The 16973-nt window shown below is 38.9% G+C and overlaps 1 pseudogene across 1 annotated transcript; it reads right to left on the reverse strand.

Moving 5' to 3' along the window:
* Positions 1 to 401: 401 nt before the first annotated feature.
* On the reverse strand, positions 402 to 4970 carry LOC116556884 (annotated as a pseudogene). The gene has a single exon (XR_004271225.1). The product of XR_004271225.1 is annotated as a protein lin-37 homolog pseudogene (transcript).
* Positions 4971 to 16973: the final 12003 nt, after the last annotated feature.

Raw genomic sequence — 16973 nt, forward strand, 5'->3', positions numbered from 1 at the left:
TGTGGCTCACTCCTACACCTCCTTCTCCTAACATATATATATATATATATATATATATATATATATACACACACACACACACACACACACACACACAGACACATACATATATATATACATACATACATACATATATATACACACATACATATATATATATATATGCTAGGAGAATCTATGCATCTTCTACACGGTTTTGAATTCTTGCATTAGGATTTTATCTTAGAGAAAATAAAGGAGTTGTTAGCTTCTAATGTTTCTTTTATTCTTCTCAAAATAATTATACTGCTTTTGCTGATAAAAAGGTAATTGAAAAGAATTGAACAATGCAATATACAATGTACAGCTGCCTCAACCATGCCGCTTTCCTTGCTTCCATCCTACCCTACAGATGCAGTCTCTTATTTATTTATTTATTTATTTTGTGGAGTTGGGAGACGTTTACTGGGGTGGGAGGGCAGGAGCTGGGAACATCACTGTCGCTCATACATCTCCCGTAGGAACTTCAGGCTTTCTGAATAACGAAGCTGGTTCCAATGAGAGGCCTCCTTCCACCTGTGGCTGATGCATTTCCAGCGCTGCTTGTTGCGATAGATCAGTGTGGAGGGCTCAGGCTCTACCTCGCCATCCGGGGTGCCCGGCATCTCAGGCTGCAGCGGAGATGGGATGCGGAATCTGCAGGCATCTCTGGGTGACCCGAGCGCTGTGGGTGGCGGCAGCTTGTACACATCCCGATTCTTGCTGTTGGTGACCTCTGAACCCTCCTCATCCTCAGGCAGCGAGGGCAGGGGTGAGCTGGGAGAGCATTCACGCTCGCTGTTTCACATCCAGGCACTGCAGACCGGGTAGAGCGGCGTGTTCTCAATGAACTGGGCCAAGTCCACGCTCCGGTCCGACAGCTTGATCACACAGGTGCTGGATCGCTGCGGCCCTCCCTCAGCCAGCCCGTCATCCATTCCCCTCTTCTTCCTCCGCCAGTGCGGGAAGCGGGCAGAAGGCCTTTTGCCAGTGGCTGCGATGGAGCGGTCCTTATTGTGGGTGCCTGAGGGGGTTTTCCCAGCTTCCTCATCCAGACGCTCCCTGACCATGTGACTCTTCTCCAGCAGACACTGCAGGACGGCGTCCAGTTGGTTCCGGGCTTTGGCCATCTCCAGCTCTGGCTTCTCCACCTTCACAGGGAACGTGGTTTGGGTCCGGGATGTGGCTAGCTGGGTCAGATGAGTCCCAAAGGGTCTAGGGTCACAAATCAAGGCGGGAGGTGGACGGAGACAGTTCGAAGATTTGCTCCATGGGCCACGGGTCTTCTGCCTTCGGTCGTGTACAGCTTGTATCCAGATGGAGTCTCTTTTTAACATGTGGAATATGTACTTCCAGCATTTGCTGTCTATGATATTTTATCATAAAAGTCTTTTATAAATACACTAGATAGAATAATATGCACTTCTCTATGAGCTGCACGTTAGACAAACTAATACTGTGCAAATTGTTCTACAGCCTGAATTCTTTATTTTACATTGTATCAAGAATAGCTTTTCATGCCATATTGGTTGGCCTTATCGAATTAAAAGGCTCCATACGGTTCCATCACATGAATATATTATAACTTATTCTACCAGTCCTTTAATGATGAATATTGATACTAAAAACAAGGCTGTAATTGATATCCTTATATGTAAACGTTTACTTCTATTTTTAGGATAAAGTCCGAAAAGCACCGTTACTAAGTCAAAATGTAGATATATTTTACATTTTGGTACACATAACTAGATCGTACTACAGAAAATGTATGGCAATGTACACCCCCATCAATAGTCTATGATAATGCTCACTTACTAAAACCTACCATCACCTTTGGCATTCTAATAGAAGGCACAGAATCTGTTAGCATGTTCGTGATCTCTAAACCCTATACAGCAGATACTACACAATGTCATCTTCAATGGTGATTGGAGATGAGTCCAACAATTAATGTAAGTCTCACCTAAATTAACACAGCTCCAAAAATAGCAACAAACTGCTGCACAATAGAACAGTAGTTATTGGATCAAGGGTACGGCCTTAGATGGGTTTCACCATTTTTAACAGGACTGGACGCTAACCGAGGTAGACACTGCATTTAATATTCTGAAATGCAGGGTTAGCCAGCAATGGCAATGATGTGATACACAAGCCTGTCCCCACTCTCTGGCCTTTGACAGACAAAGAGAATTCTAATAAACTCAGTCACCACCTCTGAATCCTTCACAACACAGTGCCCTCAGCAGCCACTGCAAATTCATAGGATAGGTACATCAGGCACAACCTGAGCTACACGATGTTTTTCACAGACAAATGGAATTCAGAAGATATAGAGTTTTCAGCAGGCTGTATTTTAGGGGAAAGGGGAAAATATAGGTGACATCTAATCAGGGCCTTTAAATCAATTTTCCCAGCATTTGATAGTATCAAAGATGGAATAGGTTGAAGCCTGAAGCCCTGTTGTGATTTGTGGGTGTGCCTAGAGGAAAATATTAACCAATAGTCAATTTAGAAAGATTCTGACCAGAATCTTGCTGAGGGAGATAAAAGTGATCCCATGACAGCAACAGCATTCATTTGATGATTAGGCAAAAGGAAATTCTGTATTTTTGAACAGTATTTCTTAAACAGTATGTATCTTTCAATAGATAAAACAGGTTGCTGTCAAAAATTCTTAAAATTTTTTTCTTAGTATTATTTTAATAAAGACAATTAATGTTATCTATTGCATCAAACAACCCCAAAATTTCAGTGGATTCGCAATAAAGTTTATTTCTTGCTCCCCCCAAAATCAAAGAGTTTTTCTGAATGCTTCTTTCAGGTGATAACTATGAAACTCAGGTTATTCATGTAGAATGATTTCAATACATGGCCTCCATTGTTGCTACTGAAGGAGAAGAAAGATTATGAAAAAAAAAAAAAAACACAGTTTTTTTACAGCCAGTCCTAGAACTGCTGTACATCATTTCCATCCACTTCCAATTGGCTAGGACTTAGTCACATAGCCCTGCCTGAAGAAGCCTGGGAAATGGAGTCTCCCTGGCTGCCCCAGAAGAGGAAATGGGATTGGTGAGCATCCAGACAACCGGTCTTCTTCAAATATACAGCCAGGCTTGGGACTTGTATTATTCTTTGTAAATCTGGTAGCAATAAAAATGTGGATGGAGAACTACTTTGTTATATTTCAATGGGTTCTCTATTCCATATAATTCTTCACATATAATTGTATCATAAGTACAACTCAATTCATAGGTTGTTATTGCAAAACATATATTTTCTTCTACCTCATTTTCTGACATAAAACTCCTAAAATCCTTAGAATCTCCAAAGCATGTTATTGAATTCACTGACTGGCTGCCTCCAGGTAGCTTCAGGATAGGACTGGTCACAGAAAAGACCAAGGCAAGATTAGAGGATTGGAGCTTTCCACCCCACTCCCCCCAAAACTTTGGGGATAGAAGAGGGCTGAAGGTTAAACTGATCCCCAATGGGCAATGGGCATTTGTTTAATCAATCATGCCTAGGTAATGAAGCCACCATAAAACTCAAAAAACTAAAGAGTTTGGAAAGTGTCCAAATAGCTGAACACATGGAGTTTCCTGGAGGCTGATGTCCTTGGACAGGGCATGGAAGCTTGCATACCTCTAACCCCGTACCTCACCTTATGCCTGTCTTCATCTGTGTTCTTTGTAATATCCTTTCTAATAAAGCAGTAAGTCAAAGTAAAGTGTTCCTGAGTCCTGTGAGCTACTCTAGCAAATTAATTGAATCCAAGAAGGGGGTCATAGGAACCCCAATTTATAGCCAGTGCATCTAAAGCACATGCAAAATAACCTGGGGCTTGCAGTTGGCATTGGAAGTGGGAGCAGTCTTGCAGCAGTGCCCTCACCCTATGGGGTCTGTCGCTATCTCCAGACCAACCGTGCTGAGATTGAATTGAATCAGAGGACACCTAGCTGATGTCCCCTGCAGAATTGATGGCTTGCTTGGTGTAGAGGGGTGAGAGGAACCCCACACACATTTGGCCACAGAAGTCATCTGTGTTGATTGTTGTGGTATGACAGCAGAGAAGAAACAGTCTGTTTTTTCCCACTCAGACACAGACTCTCAGATCTGAACGCTGAATGCCATCTCAAGGGACTCCCTGGTTGAATTTACCTCTGCAGGCAGGTAGTAGACTGTCCAGTGACTCTCAACCCCTTTTAACCACCAAGAATTCCTTTAATTATTTTTTCTTCAAAGACCTTATGTTTAGAAATAATTTGTCCACCAAACCACATTTATAGAGCAACAAGCATTCATTTTTCTCATATATGTTTAAATATCAATATAAAAAATTCCAAATTAGAACTTCTGATCAGAACATAGAGATGACTCTTACACTGAGTTGATCTAAAGCTAGCCAGAAGCAAGAGACCCAGAGCTCCAGTGAGCCTGTGGGTTTATGCCAGTGTTATAAACTGGATTGTACCCTGCAAAATGCACGTATTGAAGCTCTAACCCCCACTGTTTCTGTATTTGGAGATAGACTCTGTATGGAGGTATTTAAGGTTAAGTGAGGTAATTTGGGTGGGGCCCTAATCCAATGGGACCACTGTCCTTATAAGAAGAGGAAGAGAGACACCAGAGCTATTTCCTCCGCTCACATGAAGGGAGGTCATGTGACAACTCAGCAAGAATGTGCTATCTTCAAACTAGAAGGAGTGCTTAGACCTCAAGCCTCCAGACTGTGAGGAAATAAATTTCTGCTGATTAAGTCAGCCAGTCCGTGATATTTTATTATGGCAGCCATAGATGACTAATATCCTCAGTTAGAGGTAAAATTTCTATTGTAGATCTTTAAAACGTGAAAATAGATAAATGTTTACATTGTCATAGTAAATCCTGATTAGGAACAACTATGTTATCATCTTTTTGCAAAAGAGCTTCATTTATGGTGGGTAATATCATTTGGTTTTTTTTTTTGTTTGTTTTTTTGAGACGGGTCCCACTCTGTCTGGCTGGAGTGCAGTGAGTCAATCGCAGCTCACTGCAGCCTCAACTACCTGGGCTCAGGTGATCCTCCCACCTTAGCTTCCCAAGTAGCTGGGACTACAGGCATGCACCACCACATCCAGCTAATTTTTGTATTTTTTGTGGAGATGGGGTCTCACCACACGACCCAGGCTGGTTTCAAATTCCTGGGGTCAAGCAATCCACCTGCCTCCCAAAGCGCTGGGATTTCAGGTGTGAGCCACCATGGGAAATATCAGCTTCATCTCATTTCCAATAGGTGAGGTTCTGTACAGCAAGGGCTATGTATCAAAAAGCCCTGACTGATGGAAGAATTTGCTTCATAAACAAAATTCTGTATGATTTGATATATTTGTTTTTTACTATAATGTCTCACCTACTGGAGGTTCAAGTTCTATTGTCAATATTCTCTTAGGCAATCTTGGCATACGATCATACATATACAGTAATTGCTGTTGAAACTGTCAACCCGTTATTATTTTTAGATTAGTGCAGAGGATGGGATAAAGAAATCATGACATTAAATAAAACATATTCAGATCCGCCACCAACACATCATTTCCCCATCCCTCTTCAAGGCAAGAATCAGTACTTGTAGGTGCAGGAAAAGTTATTGAGGCAAAATGCCAGGGTCATTTTTAAAATGCTCAAAAACTTATTTTGCAGAAAGTCACTGCTCATGGGCGCTTGACATTGTACCCGCTCCCTCACCACCATGTATGATTTTCACACACACACACAAACACACACACACACACACGATTCTGCTTCTCTATGACCAGTGCAGACTTAAAGAATGTAAAGACCGTTCGAAAGCAGGATTTAGCGTCCCCATTTTAATAATAAATACAAACACACACTTACCCAGTACGTTTTACGCCTGCCTGCAACAAAAACAGCTGAACAGATTGTGATGAAATTCAGAGACTGACAGTCTGACAAAAAAATCCCTTTTTGTCTAAAATCTGGCTTCCATAGGTTTGTGCAAATCTAAATATTTGATTTTGCACTGGAAAAGGAGCCAGTCTTATGTACAATTTATAAAATAAATGTGTAGATACATGTTTTAAAATCTCCAAATTTTGTCAACACATACTGTCCAACTTTAAAGACTTTTCTCCCCCATTTTTTTCCTATGACTTGGGTGTATATTCCCCTGCTTTTTAAGGCTTTAACTATACTTATCTAATAAGAACTCTTTTGCAAACCAGTGTTTCAATAGCGATTTAACAGTAGTTTCAGTGTCAAATTGCCCTTTCCTCAGCAGGGAGGTTTAAGCCTTGCTGTATTATACTTCCAAGACACTCAGGAGCTGGAGTTGGGAGATATAATATTTTCTTTGAAGTTTGCCTTCACAACGCACTGGGATGCAAACAAGCTTCAGTTACTCAGCAGTCAAACAATTCCATCACACGGCGACCAGGGCTACATATTATACCCAATTTTCTAATTACATCTTTATGATATTGACTACATGAGGTTAGGTGAAAACAGACTGGAATCACTATAAAATGCCTTGTCTAAGCAGGACATCTGGACTTTGAAATATTTTGCTTGTTGGCTTCAAATCCCCCTTTGGCAAGTCATAATCAAAATAAACATAATTTAATTAATGAAAAACTTTAAGATATTTCTGAAAAATTCTTCATATGTATGTTAAAGGTATTTATTGTGCCAGAGATATATATGACCCACTATATATGCATGTGAAGTTCTAGGTTAAAGCAAATACATTTTACTGTTCTACATATTATTATATTGCCTTTATGGTTTATACATCATAGCAATTTAGCTGTCTCAATGCTATTTTTTAAGGGATTTTTTAGACATTTCATAACTGAAAGTGGGACTTTCTCCTTTTGTAAGTTTTCTAAAGTTCATGCACGATGCAATCATTCATTTATAGCAGCATCTAGAGTGATCTATGTATCAGGAAAGAAAATTGAGGGGTTTCAGAAAGTTATCTAGGGTCTCATAGATCACTGGCACTACTGCCGAGAAGCAGAAGAGAGGGCCTGACTCATTAAAAGAATACACACTAATATTACCTGGCAGTCATCTCAGGGAACTGGGCCTCAAGGATTTTTATTCTCTTCTTTCTGTATATTTATATTTTTCTAATGTTAAATGACATATAGGAGAGACCATTGGTTTTTTTTTTTTTTTTTTTTTTTTTTTTTTTTTTGAGATGGAGTTTCGCTCTTGTTACCCAGGCTGGAGTGCAATGGCGCGATCTCGGCTCAGCGCACCCTCCGCCTCCTGGGTTGAGGTAATTCTCCTGCCTCAGCCTCCTGAGTAGCTGGGATTACAGGCACGCGCCACCATGCCCAGCTAATTTTTTGTATTTTTAGTAGAGACGGGGTTTCACCATGTTGACCAGGATGGTCATTGTTTTGAATGGATCTCCTGCACGAGGCCCCAGCAGACCTGACCAAACATGCCAGGTGCCACACAATCAAACTTAAACTTTAAGGGGGCCAGTTAAAAAAAACACCCACACAAATTAAAAACATAGCCACCAGTCAGAATGAACCTAATTGACCTGAACATCCCCCCTGTTGCAGCTCTAAGGAAAGTAACTTTGAAATGACCAACCCATTTCCGGTTCTGTGTCTGCTTTCTTCAGCTCTTTTCTGTGTATAAAGCCAACTTCCTCTGCTTGGAGCGCCTTTTCTAAATCTTTAGATGGAATGTGGCTGGATTCATGATTGACTAATAAAAGCCAATTTGATCTCTAAGTTTGTTGTAATTTTGTCTTTTGACACTAAAATTATAAAAACAAGCAAGTATGAATTGTGTCATCAAAAAAGCACAGATAACTAAAAGTCAGGATGAAGAAATGTCACATGCTTTGGGGAAAATCATAAGCACTGTCGTGTCCTTTATCTCTTATATCTAGGAACTTTGGACATAGACCACCTTGTCCTCCTCTGCAATCTTGTACAAAGAAAAAGTCAGCTACGTGTAGTTAAACATCTCCTGAGGTTGAAAAAGGTGCATGCCAAAGGAAGTCAACCACGCGTTAGTGTTTATTCAGAAAAGTTTATAACTATAAAAATAAATATTATTCAAGTCATATTTAGAAGAATTACAAAGATGCACAGAAAATTCACAGTCTCCATGAAGTTGCACAAATTAAGTCATTGACCCGCACTGAGTTGAACACCAAACAAGGTGCCCCTTCTTCTAAAGTAATGAATATTCCTCAAATGGCAAGGGAGCACAGGCTGCTGTTTGATGCTGATGACATTGAAAATTTTGGAGAACAGAAATCCCATCATTTTTCATTTGTATGCAAATTTGTCTGTTCCAGAAATTAACCCCTGGACCCCATGTCAGTTTTCATCTCTAGGAATTTTCTTTGCCAGCACCACACGGTGTAGTCTTGTCACTATCCTGAGGTCACTAGGTTTTCCCAGTTTAAAAATAACAACTAGCGCCACGAAAGTCATAATGGTGCTTTGTTTACCCTCATTACTGGAGGCTAAAGAGCACTAGAGGAGAGGCTGTTGTAAAATGCACATCTCCAATAGCTCGTCGTGCCAGTGGCATTGAAATGCAAACTACATCCTACTTTGGCCAGGCAGCATTCATTGCCCACTTTTCCTAGTGTTAAGGTAAACCTGGGACAATAGATCAATCCGATTACCCTTCTTTTCAGCCAGGTCTTCAATGGGTAAAAAGTTCCTTTGTTACTTCCCACCTTAGACAAATGTCATCATCTACATGTGAAGGGGAGAGAGGTGATTGAGGTTTTTAATTGATGTGGATTTAATTATGCTAATTTAGACAGCTGCAATGCATTTCAGTATAGCTGCATAATAGGGTGAGCAAATACAGGTGCCCTTCTCCATAGGGGTTTAATTTTTAACCTAGGTAGCTTTAAAAGGGAAAGAGCATTCAAAAGTATAGACAAGTTAAGATTTGTAAAGGAAGGTTCACGGGCCCTCCGAAATATTTAGCAGGCTTTACATGCACCTAAGACAGAGCCGGTTAAAATCTTCAAACTGGTCTCTAATTAGAATAGACCATTTTAAACGGTGGGTTTATCAAGAGTTGATTAGAGATAACACTAAACTAGAATTTTGGAATTAAAAATGACCTTTACTTCCATCTCTAAAAAAAAAAAAAAAAAAATCACACAATGGAAACGGTGATTTTTTTAAAAAAAAGTAGTAAGAATGTTTTAAAATATTTTCTTAAAAAGGAAGGGGATTTTGAATTTTGAACTTTAACAACAGGGTGAGTTTCCCTCACCATGTACAGTACATGACTTTCATCCTGCTCCTTGCACATGGAGACATGACACTCAGTGTCATCAATAAGAATAGAGTATTTGTTTCATTTTTTAAAATGCTGCCTAACACCAGTTTTTTGGTGAGTACTGCCCACACCCTGTTAAGACCAGAACAACAAACAGCTAACCCAAGTTGCCACATTTCCATATTGTTTCTGATGTCTGGGCCTCATACTTAGATCACACTCAGGGCATACAGATGGAAAGAAATCGCTTTTATAAATTGATATCCATCACCCACTATTTTGAATTCCTTTGAACAAAACAGTGTCAGAATTTTAGCTATAGAGTTTTTGAATATTTATTTTTCTTCATTCCTTTATGATTCCTATTTTATCTACTTCAGTTGTTTGGGTTTTAAACAAGATTTGACACAGAGTCCTATGCACCTCTCAGAGGCTCAAGAAACCCTGACTGGTTAATATGCGGCTCTCAAAAGAGGGGGGGTCTCACAGGGCAATACTGGACAGGTCAGTATGCAATGGTGTGAATGAAGAGGAAGAAATCTGAAGGGTTTTTATGGCTTCCTTTGCGGCTTGCTAAGGTAGGGAGGTCTGAAAAGGCTGCAGAGCTTCTGTTCCCTTTCACCTCTGGGTGACGCTTTCTTCAAGGCCCAACTTGTCTCCATAGACACAGATTTTCCTCCTAGGAGGCCTATTGCGTTTCTAGAGGACAAAGAGCTTATAAATGAATCATCTTCCTTTCTCCCAGCCATTCCCTTCTCACCCCTGTCAGGCTTCTCTTCTGTGCATTTTCCTTTGTCCTATACTAATCAGAGAGGTAATTAGCTGGCAAAGAAAAGAAAAAAGAAGTAGGGCATCTGGCCTCCGCTCTAGCGAGGGTGCAGAGTGACCTTTCCAATTCCACCCCAGTTTTTGGTGAAAGCACACAGATTTGGGGTGAATTTTGGCTCTGGTTTTTACTGACTCCTCAGATCTTGGATGAGTTATTTAACTTATCTGACTTAATTGATTTACCAAATGGAATACTCATTCACAGTCTGTGCATTTGTTGAGGCTACATTGTAAGTAAGTAAGTAAGGCTGAAAAGTACCTAGAACTACGTACATCCAGCACCCAGTAGGTACCAAGGATGCTGCTCTGCTATTTCTTCATCACCCACAATGCACACCTCCCGCCCCTTTCTCTTTGCATTGACCTATAGCTTCTTTATTCATGCTCCTTTGGGATACCATTATTGTATTTTCTCTTGTCTTTAATCTTTTAAAATTTCTTTCCTTCTGCCAATTTATAACACTTTTTCCTGTTGTTTCTCACAGATTCTTTCACTATCCTCCTTTCACCTCTTTCCGCTTTTAGGGTTAGAACAGGAGAAGAAAAGGGTGGAAGTAGATAAAATTAAAATAGGAATCATAAAGGAATGAAGACAAAAAATATTCAAAAACTCCATAGCTAAAATTCTGGCAGAGTTTTATTCAAAGGAATTCAAAATATATGTGATGGATATCAATTTATAAAAGTGATTTCTTTCCATCTGTATGCCATGAGTGTAATCTAAGTATGAAACCCAGTCATCAAAAACAAAATGGAAATGTTGCAACTTGGGTTAGCTATGGATTTCATCCTAGCAACCATATGATTCTGTTCTTAAAATCACCTAAAAATGGCAAGAACAGTAAGAATGGCAGCAGTCTTTTGATAAATAGCGCTTTGGTCAAATTAATACAGAACAATCATAATTACACAAACAACTTTCTCCTCTAACTCATGGAAATGCTGGATGAAATATAACAAAAAATGGAATACATAGTTGAGTTTGGAAGACAGAACAAAGTTCCCTGCATCAAAAATAAAGAGAAAGCATGGTTAGAGTAGTGAGCACATGAACTGACACAGTAAATGTGAAAATAGTAGTTCTAGTGAGCAACAAGGAAATTTGTTTCGGCTTGCTACGAAAGAAGAAAAAAAATCAGCCAATATTAAAACTCTCACAGGTGTGCCTCATGCACATATAGAGTATCCATTCATACTCCTGAGTTTACAATCTCAAATAAAGAATCTAATATACAAATAAAGGAAATAGACTTGACAAAAGCAAACTCCAAAACCTATGTTTAGGGTCACTGACACAACCTGGCATGCTCAAGAATCCTGCAGATGAAGAAAAGTTTAAAAGACAAAAATGGCAAGCCACACAAGGAAGTTTTCGTAGGGGAGACTCAGAAGATTCAAGAAACAACAGAACTAGAACCCTAATTAATGTCATAAAACAGTCTGGGAGACACCATTAAATAAGTATGCTTAGAATGATAAAATAGATAAAAGAATCACCATAAAAATAAAAGAACAGAACATAATGAAAAAAAGGAAAGATAATTTTGAAAAATAGCCAAATAAAACTTGCAAAAGTGAGAAGCATGCTTATTAAAATGAAAATCCTTAATGGACAGGCTAATCAGTAGCTAAAGAACTAATGTGTGAACTGGCAGATAGATCTAAATAAATTACTCCCAAATAGTACCAAACAAATAAACGAATTAAGTATATATGTGTGTGTGTGTATATATATATAATATTTATATTTACATATATAATTTTTTAAATGCTAAAACCTAGGCATATTGGCTCACATCTGTAATCCCAGCCACTTAAGAGGCTGAGGCAGGAGGCTCATTTGTGCCCAGGAATTCAAGACCACCTTAAGCAACACAGTGAAATACCCACCTCAAATTAAAAAAAAAAAAAAATGCTAACAGACATAAAGATGGTCAAACATACATCCAATAAGAGTTACAGAGACATGAAATAAATGAAAATAAATCCATTGCTAGATACATCATAGTAAACATCAATAATGCTAAAGTTAAAAACACACATATATATTAAAAAACAACCAGAAAGAAAACTAAGATTACCTGAAGAACAAGTCAGTCTGAAGCAGAGTTTTTGTCAGCAAAAACAGAACCAGCAGGAAACAGAATAATATCCTCAAAGTGCTATGAAAACAAAAATCTTAGAATTGTATACCCAACTAAATTAAAGATTAAGCGTATGATAAACAGATTTTTGAATAAAGACTGGTAGAGTTCATCAGCTTCAGATTCCTCCATGAAAGAACCACCAACGGTGTACTTTAGTAAGAACACTGAACCAGAAGAAACGAAAGATACAAATTACAATGATCAAAGAAATTAGAAAACATTCAAGTAAATATTGAGTAACAATAATAATGGCTTAGTATAGAAGGTAAAAAATGAAAAGTAAAATAGTATATTGGTAGTGGAAGAGTAATGATTAGGCATTAAAACAAACAAGCCAAATGTGCTTGTTAAAAACCTGTGAGAAACTATTGAAAAATAGAAACAAAATATATAACTCCCATTTCAAAACAAAGAACATGAAAAATAATTATGCTAAGTAAGAACGGTAGAAAAAAACAAAGTAAAACATGGTAAATAGAAATTTCAAACACAATTTAAAATCATAGAATGTCACATTTTCATCAATTACAGCAAAGATACGTGGAACTAGAACTAATATGCATTGCTCTTGCTGCCACTTGTCACTGCCGAAAAAGAGAACGAATACTTATTGAAATCATATTAGCTTACATTTATATTTCTGTAACCCGCTGTAAGGAAGGGTTGGAAATAGTGATTTTGGGGATTCCACTTGGAGAAGCTGGGATTCTGAATGTGAGGAACATCTAAAGAGAGGGAATTCAGTGGAGCCACGATTCCAAATCTCCACTCTGGACAAATTATGCATCAATAGAGGCCAACAATAAAAAGAGACAGTGTGGTACACAAAACAGGTCCTGGTCTAAATCAGGAAATTTGTGCTTTTGTTCTAGATCAGCCACTAACTAATTTTATCATTTTGAGAATGGATTTATGCTCTCCAGTTGTCTATTTCATCATGAATAAAATGGGGGGTTTATAGTGAGCAACTGCCAACAGAAATAAAAAGACTGATTATTTGACACGGTAACAGAGACTGAGAAAGAGACATGCTGGGACAGGTTTGTCATACCCTCATCTAGCCCCCTGCACCTGGACGATGGGACTTCACTAATTGGCATGGCTATCAATCAAAACAAAGTTTGTTTTCGAAGGTATCTGGGGAAAGCATCATTCTTTAACTCTCCAATATCCTTTTTTTTTTCTTCTTCTTCCTTCACAAAAAGAATACCTGGTTAGAAGATGGATAAGGTGGCTCACACCTGTATATCCCAGTACTTTGGGAGTCTGAGGCAGCAGGATTACCAGAGGTTAGGAGTTCAAAACCAGCCTGGCCAACATGGTGAAACCCCATCTACTAAACATACAAAAAATTAGCCAGGCTTGGTGGTGCGTGCCTATAATCCTGGCTACTTGGGAGGCTGAGGCATGAGAATCACTTGAATCTGAGAGGTAGAGGTTGCAGTGACCCAAGATGGCACCACTGCACTGCAGCCTGGGTGACAGAGCGAGATTCCGTCTCAAAAAAACAAACAAACAAAAAAAAAGTAGTGTTTACACCTAATTAATCACAACCAGTTACAGATTTCTTTGTTCCTTCTCTTCTCCTACTGCTTCATTTGACTAATTTTAAATATAATAAATAAATGACACCAATTTTGATAAGAAGATCAATACACTCATCTTAATACATTCTTGATTCCTTTGATGCTAGGAACGGCCATGTGACACAGTTCTATGCAGGGAGATATGGCAGGACAGGTGATACGGATTTCTGGGAAAGCTTTTGCCTTCTTGAGTCTAGAGGTATAGCAGCCATCTTGCTGCCATGAGACAATATGGCCAAGGACTGAGCCAAGAGAACTGCATTGACAATTGTCCTGACATTGTTAGACTCTTCACCCAAGGACCTATCTGCCCTCAGACACTTTGCTAAGAGAAATAAGGAAACTCTGTTTAATGCATGTTTTAAGCTTTTCTGTTACTTACAGCCGAGTACATTCCTAACTGATAAAGAATTATCTATTAAGGTTTAATTAGGTATGTACAGAGCAATACTTAGGCTAGACCAATTAAAATATGAATTTAGAAAAAGCAAAGCTGAATTTTGAATCCCATCTAAATTTTGTGCATTGTCAGTTTTGTTTTTTGTATTGTTTTTCTCAAGAGACAGGGTCTTACTGTGTCACCCAGGCTGGAGCGTAGGAACGGTTCATAGGCACAGTGATTGCACAGTATACCCTCAAACTCCTGGCTTCACGTGATCTTCTAGCCTCAGCCTCTCAAGTAGCTGGGACCAGAGATGCATGCCACGACACCCTGGTAAGATATTTTAAATGTGTTATTGGAACATTTAAAATATATACTGGGTTGCCCAGATACTGAGTGTATAAACTTAAAACTGAACCTTTAATACATGAATACTGTTAAAGGTTACCTGATAAGTTTGAAACAGATGCTACAGTGTATGAAAAATGTAGTGCTTAAACTTCCCAAGATCTAAAAAACACTTCAGTAAGTGGGCAAGGTAAATAAAAAGTATAGATGTGATCTTTGCTTATATACACTTTGACGTTTAGCTTTGTGCTTTCCTCTGGAGAGCCAACATCACCAGCAGAATTAATGTATTAAAAACCCATGTCCAGCCAGGCATGGGGGCTCATGCCTATAATCCCCGTACTTTGGGAAGTCGAGCTGGGTGGATCACTTGAGGTCAGGAATTCAAGACCAGCCTAACCAACATGGTGAACCCCGTCTCTACTAAAAATACAAAAATTAGCTGGGTGTGGTGGCACATGCCTTTAATCCCAGCTCCTTGGGAGGCTGAGGCAGGAGAATTACTTGCACCTGGGAAGCAGAGTTTGCAGTGAGCCAAGATCATGACACCGCACTCCAGCCTGGCAACAAGAGTGAAACTCCCTCTCAAAAAAAAAAAAAAGTCACTGAGATTCAATCTGATGTTGAATGTACGAATATTTTATTTCCGGTAAGATATATTTATATGACATTCACAATCAATAAACATAGATTACTGGAATTTTGATATATTTGGTTCAAATGCCTTAAATATACAGGCTCAACTAATGTTCTCACTCAGGCTCATTAAGGACATTTCCATATGTCTGCATGTTTCTAACTCTTCTTGAACTAATCACTCTTTATTCAAAGATATATCTGAGGTACCTGTTTTAATCATTGTTTTAAAGCTGTTACCCTAGATCAAGAAAAATGACTGCCACACATTTTGTATATATGGTTTAAAACCTGGTTTGCTGTTGTAAAACAGAAGTAGAGAAAAGCTATATCACATCCTAAGGTTTTGTGCCTGAGAAAATAAATTCCACTGACAGTAAAATAACATTGAGGTACTCTTTAAAGAAGGGGAGCTTCTTTTCAGTGTTTGAACTGGGATAGAACCTAGAATAAAAGGTCAGGTACTTTCTTATTTCTTTAAAAAAAAAGTCAGAAATCTTTAAATGTTTAGTTGAAAGAATCAAAAAGCAATATGATTCACGGAAAAGAGTATGGGTTTTGGCCTCAGACACACACTTGATTTCAAATTCATTTAAATTAATTTATTCAACATATATGTATTGAGTCACTACCATGTTCACTAAGCCCCGGAGATAAAATGATGAACAAAATAGATGTAGTTCCTGTTTTCATGCAACTTACAGTCTAGTATAGAGATTTAATTTAAAAACTAATCACCCACAAACACATAATGACATGTGCTATGAAGAAGGAAAAATGCTGAGGGGCTTGGAGAGAAAAAAAGGGGTCCTGACTCACCCTGGGTGAGAGCAGAAAATGAGTTATTAAAGAGAATGTTCAGGCTCGTTTTTAAAAGATGAGGAAGCATGAACTAGGGGCACACCAAGGGCATAACATGTGCAGAAGTCCAGTGGCAAGGGCCAGTTCAGCCCGTTCAAACAAACAAAGAGCAACTTTGAGGTATCCATAGTCAGGAAGAAAGTCCATCACTTACTTTTTAAGGAAATCAGTTGCCAGTTATTTGATCCCCTTAAATTTTAGTCTCTGACAAGGCAAGATATTATAATAATTAAATGACTGTAGGTACATTAAAGGGCCTGACATCTAGTAGATGCTGAATAAAAACTAAGTTCCCACCCCTGTCACTAGCTGAATTTCTACTAAGCCATCCTACTTGTTTTTCTGTCACTGGAAGCACTAGCTTTAGATATAATGGAACTTTTCTTATGATTGACTGTCTGATACTCCATGTGCCAACTCAAAGCAATCTCATGTTTATTTATTTAAGGTATTCTTAGTCTTGTCACTCATTTCTCAGATCAACTAGTTACTTTTCATTCTTATCGCCTCTCATTATATTGAACACATGCCTTTTCTTATCAAAGGTCACTGTCTTCATAAACCCACTACCCTGGTCTATTAGTCAGGGTTCTCCAGAGAAACAGAACCAACAGGATATATGGGTGTATATATATGTGTGTATGTATGTGTGTTTGTGGGTGTGGGTCTGTGTGTGAAGAAAGAGAGAGGGGGGAGAGAGACAGAGACAGATTTAAGGAATTGGCTCATGCAATTGTGGGGGCTAGCAAGTCTGAAATCTTCAGGGCAAGCCAAAGGCTGGAGACCCAAGAAAAAGTTGGTATTATATCTTGAGTCTGAAGACAGTCTGGAGGCTGAATTCCCTCCTTCCCAGGAGACCTCAGTGTTGTCTCTTAAGGCCTTCAACTGATT

Source organism: Sapajus apella, unplaced genomic scaffold (assembly GCF_009761245.1).
Source record: "Sapajus apella isolate SASKATOON/1434 unplaced genomic scaffold, GSC_monkey_1.0 scaffold18, whole genome shotgun sequence".
Classification (NCBI taxonomy): Eukaryota; Metazoa; Chordata; class Mammalia; order Primates; family Cebidae; genus Sapajus; species Sapajus apella.